Source organism: Erinaceus europaeus, chromosome 4 (assembly GCF_950295315.1).
Source record: "Erinaceus europaeus chromosome 4, mEriEur2.1, whole genome shotgun sequence".
Classification (NCBI taxonomy): Eukaryota; Metazoa; Chordata; class Mammalia; order Eulipotyphla; family Erinaceidae; genus Erinaceus; species Erinaceus europaeus.
In genome coordinates, this window is record NC_080165.1 from 23,390,574 (window position 1) to 23,396,573 (window position 6,000).

Genomic DNA, 6,000 nt, shown 5'->3' on the forward strand with positions numbered 1-6,000 from the left:
GTATTAAGAAAGAATTTCTGGAGACTTCTGGAGGCAGGGCTAAAGAGCAGCTGTAGAAACACAGCAGCTGTGTTTCTCTCCTCCCCTCTCTGGGTCAACTAGGAATACCAAAGGACACCACCTAGGACCACAACAAAACAGGACTAGAACAACTTCAGGAACCCACCAAATCACCGGTGAGTGCAAACACCTGTGGCTTATGGACAGAGAGGAGCCTAGGGAGAGATTAAGTGGCGAGTAACAGTCCAGCAGTTTACCAGTTGAGACACCAACTCCAGTCTGTTTCACAACCAAAAATACAGCTGTAGGGAGGAGAAGACTCCCCTAAGACTCACCAAATGCCACTATGAGTCTCCATTGCTACTGCCCTCAAAATCTGGAGCAGCAGAGGTAGGGGGGAGGCCTTGTGATGACACCAGGGGACAGAGAACTAATGAGGAAACTCAGGAGATAATCTATACCTTGGTGGCCTAGCAGTGGAGTTGTGAGAGGCTCTTTGCATAACCACTGGATTATCTCTGCCACACCCTGCTTTATCTCTTGGTCAGGAGTCAGTTATTATTATTTTTTCATATTTATTCCCTTTTGTTTCCCTTGTTTTATTGTTGTACTTTTTTATTTTTGTTGTTATTGATGTCGTTGTTAGATAGGACAGAGAGAAATGGTGAAAGGAGGGGAAGACAGAGACAGGGAGAGAAAGATAGACTTCTGCAGACCTGCTTCACAGCCTGTGAAGTGACTCCCCTGCAGGTGGGGAGCCAGGAGCTGGAACCGGGATCCTTACACCAGTCCTTGCGCTTTGTGTCACGTGCGCTTAGCCCGCTGCGCTACCGCCGGACTCCCAGGAGTCAGTTATTAAGCTAAGAAGCCTACTTATAGTTTAAAAGCCCTCAGGCTCTATAGCTTAAAGGGAAGAAAAAGAACAAAAGAGGCTTTAAGTCTCATAAGCCTTTTAAGCTCCAAATCAGGGATAAAAACAATATTGAAACAACTGTCAATTTCCACAACTGTGAACCCTATAATTACCTTCCTTAGACACAAGTCAATCCAGGCAAGAGTGATCAGTAATTTGAAAAGTACTGAAAGAGGGACCTCATAACATACTATATAAAATGGTTAAACCAACAAGAAGAAATATTGGAGAAATGAACCAGGACAAGAGTCCAGCTAAAAAGCTCCCCAAAGGTTGAACCACAAAATAATGAGGTCAACATCCAAACACTAGTTAAGGAAATAATCACAGGAGTGAGTAAAGAGTGAAAGAATTGACATCAGAAATGCAGAAACAACAAATGAGATTCTGGATGGAAGAAAACACTAATTATCTCAAGGTTATTAGAGAGCTGAAAGCTGAAATAGCTTAGCTAAGAACACAACTAGCTAAACAAGCTAAAATAGTATCAGAACAGGGTAACAAAATAGATGAACCCCAGAAAACAGTAGGGGAAGAGAGAATACAATAAATGAGGCTGAAGACAGAATAGCAAGATCAAGGACAAATTAGAGACAACTAAAAAAAAGTAAGAGATCTCAAAAAGAGATACTGAAAACAACAACAGTGACATATGGGATGACTTCAAGAGAAATAATATGTGCATTACTGGATTACCAGAGGAAGAAAGAGAGGGAAGGGAAGAAAGCATTCTTCAGGACATAATAGCTGAGAACTTCTCTAGTCTAGACAACATCAAAGACATATAGGTTCAAAAAGCTCAGAGGGTCCCAAACAGAACTAATCAAGACTTAAAGACACCAAGAGACATCATATTTAGAATGAAAAAGAATAAGGATAGAGAAAGGATCCTGAAGGCTGCAAGAGAAAAACAAAGAATCACCTGCAAAGGAAAGCCTATAAGATTAGCAGCAGACTTCTCCCCACAAACACAACAGGCCAGAAGAGAATAGCAAGATATCTTTCAAGTGCTCAAAGAGAAAGGCTTTCAATGAAGACTACTGTATCCTGCTAGACTGTCATTCAGACTAGATGGAGGCATAAAAACATTCTCAGACAAGCAACAGTTGAAAGAATCAACTATCACCAATCCTGCCCTGAAAGAAGTTCTGATAGGTCCTCTATAAACAGTCAGACCACCATAAATGTGCCATATATCAGAACACTCTAAAACTCTGCAAGAATGGTGTTAAAATATCATCAATCTTTGATATCAATAAATGTCAATAGCCTGAGTTCACCTATTAAAAAGCACAGAGTAGGAAGATGGATCAGAAAACACAACCCAACAATATGCTGTCTACAGGAAACCTACATAACTCAACAAGACAAACACAGACTCAAAGTGAAAGGATAGAAAACTATCATACAAGCTAAATGGCCCACAAAAAGGGCAGGAACAGCTATTCTCATATCTGACATGATAGACTTTAAAATCAATAAAATTTTTTAAAAGATAGGGATGGACATTACTTAATGCTCAGAGTATGAGTCAATCAAGAAGACTTAACAATTATTAACATCTATGCACCCAATGAGAAGTCATCTAAATACATCTAATATCTACTGAAAGAGCTACAGCAATATATGAACAGCAACACAGTCAGAGTAGGGGACTTCAACACCCCATTCTCTCAACTTGACAGATCATCCAGGGAGAAAATCAATAAAGACATGAGGGAGCTAAATGAGGAGATAGATAAATTAGAACTATTGGACATTTTCAGAGTCATTCATCCCAAGAAACTGGAATACACATTCTACTCAAGTCCACATGGGACATTCTTAAAAACAGACCATATGTTAGGCCACAAAGACAGCATCAGCAAATTCAAGAGCATTGAAATCATCCCAAGCATCTTCTCAGACCACAGTGGAAATAAACTGACACTTAACAATCAACAAAAGATTAGTAATAGTCCCAAAATGTGGAAGCTCTACAGTACACTACTTAACAACCTCTGGGTCAAAGAGGAAATAAAGGAAGAAATCAAAATGTTTCGAGAGTTCAATGAAAATGAAGACACAAGCTATCAAAATATTTGGGACACAGCTAAGGCAGTACTGAGAGGAAAGTTCATAGCTATACAAGCACACATTAGGAAACAAGAAAAAGCACAAATAAACAGCCTGATTGCACATCTTAAAGACCTAGAAGAAGAGGAACAAAGGAATCCTAAAGCAACCAGAAGGACAGAAATCACTAAAGTTAGGGCAGAAATAAATAACATTGAAAATAAGAAAACCATACAAAAGATGAATTAAAGTAAATGTTGGTTCTTCAAAAGAGTGAAAAAAATAAAAAAACCTTTAGCCAGACTCACAAAACAAAAAAGGGAGAAGACCCAAATAAATAGGATCATAAATGAAAGAGGAGATACCACAACAGACACCACAGAAATACAACATATCATGCGAGGCTTCTATGGACAACTATATGACACCAAGCTAGAGAACCTGGAAGAAATGGACGATTTCCTAGATACCTACAAAATTCCAAAATTAAGTAAATAGGAAGTAGATAATATGATCAGGCCCATCACAGCTAATGACATTGAAACAGTTATAAAAAACCTTCCCAAAAATAGAAGTCCTAGACCAGATGGTTTTACAAATGAATTATACAAAACCTTCAAAGAAGAACTAATACCTCTACTTTTAAAAGCCTTCCAAGAGATTAAAGATAAACTGAATGGAGTTGAGAGAGTGTTCTATAACTTAGGGAATGTGTCTTACATGTATGCGGCCCTGGGTTTATCCCACCCCAATATTTAAATTAGAATAGCTTTCAAAAGGCCAGGAAAATAGTGTAAATCAGAAATAAAGCACTTGAATCACTTGTGTTAGGTCCTAGGTTCAGTTGCTGGCACCAAAAAAAGGAAAGAAAGAGAGAGAGAGAGAAAGGCAGGCAGGCAGGCTAGAAACTGAATAAATAGTTCACAGGATAGGGTGTGTGCCTTGTCATGTTTGTGGTCCAAGTTCAAGCCCTGACACTATTTGGGAGGCACCGTGGAACAGGAAGTGGGGCAAGCTCCAGTGCTATATTCTCTCTCTCTCTCTCTTTCTCTCTCTCTCTCTCTTTCTTTCACTTTCTCTGGAAAAGTTAGCCAGGAGAAACAAAATTGCATATGCATGAGGCACTTGTTCTGAGAACCAGACTCTAGAACTGAAATAGAAGAATGGTAGTTATTTGAGCTATAGGCAGGTGAGATTCCCAGGGAGTGTGTCTAAAAAACAGCAAGACCAAGGATGAGCCCTGAGGAACACCAGTGTTTGAAGGATGGGTGAAGGAGACTGAGAACAAGTTGGCAGGGAGATACAGAAAATCTGAGACCAGGATATGTGGGGGCAGAGGGAGCAGGGCAGTTGCAAAGTGTTTGGGAAGAGGAACCTGTGTGTTTTCAAGGCAATAGATGCACCAAGTCTGGATGGTGTGAATTGCCTTGTGCATGACCAGTGCCTAGAAAGTCACCCACAAGTGGACACGTGGCAGCTTTAGGTATGTCTCAGTGGGTTGGGGAGAGGCCTCAGTGGATTCCTTCCTACAGGAAAGTGGAGAAGGTCAGAGGGGAAATCTCAGATAATCCAGGAGAGCCTCTATGTCCACCACCCCCATCCCACAGTGCCAGCCAAAGTCACATGCCCTTATTGTCCTCTCTGCCTCTCCTGGAATAGGTGGCAAATACCACATTTACAGAGGCATGAGACAGTTCCCAACATTTTACCTACCACATACACTCAAGATACAAACTGTCACGGGGGGGGAAAATCCACCCTGGAAGCTTAGCTGAGACTGTATCATGAGGCAGGCTACTTTGGGGCTGGAGAAATGGATGTGTGCTGCAAGGAACACAGCCACACTTCATATGAACTGCTCGGTGTCACAGCTTCACTGCATACAGCCAGCAACATGTGGGCACCAGAGGACAATGGTGAGGAAGAGCCAAGCTCCCAAGTGGGCCAGGGAAACATGTCTGCCGACTCTCAGGAAGGTGCAGTCACCGTAGGCAAGGTGGAAACGCAACCATGACAGGGACTGGCTAGCTCAGGGAAACTCCAGGCCCAGGATTGGAGGGACCTGGAGGGGATTGGGGGTTTCCTGGGGTGTTACAATCCCATGGAACATCCTCAGACATGAAGTTACGTAACCTAATTGAGAGTCTGTGCATGAAGAAACTCAGTTTCCAGCATGAGGGAGGTGGCTCAGAGGGTAGAGCACAGGAGTCTCCCAAGCACAGCACCCATGCATAAGACACCACAAAGGGCCAGGTAGAAGGGTGTTCTGGCCTCTTGCTCTATGAATTAAATAAAAAAATAAATGGAATGTTTATGAAAGAGAAATACAAAAAGAAAGCTACAGAGAGAAAGACTAAGCTCTGGCTTATGGTCGTGTTCAGGATTGAACCTCCAGCCTCAGAGCCTCAGGTATGAAATTTTCTTTGCTAGCCCCAAATAAATAAATTTTTTTAAATCAGATCCCTAGCTGGTAAATTGTTGTTGTTTTAGTCTTAGTTAGAATGCACAGTGATTAGCAACATGGTAGGCTAGAAGACTTAGGGATCAGGCTGTGTAGACATGTGTTCTAGCATTTGTACTTGCTAGCTGATTGCCTTGAATGGGCCATTTCACCCCTCCCCCAGAGCCTCAGTTTACTCATCTGTAACACCCCACAGTAATCCTTTCCACAGTGCACGTGGCCGGGTTGTGGAAAGGGAAGATGCGGGGCAAATGTGATAATCACAGTAAGCTGCCTCCATAGCCTGCAACCTCTCTGTGAATATAATTTTGTCACTTATCACCCTGCCTTGTGACTGACTATCTGACTTTCCAGCTAAGCAAGTCACTAAGGCAGCTAGCTGTCCTATCTGATTGTTCTTTCTTATTCCTGGGAGGATGCATGTTATCTTGTATACAGTAGCTGGTCCAAATTGTTGGCTGAACAAATAAGTCATTGGTATGGACAGGGAAATGTTATGAAAAGACCACAGTGTGCCTCATATCAGCTAGATCTAGAAAAGATCTTTCCCATTGTGAACTATTACTAAAAT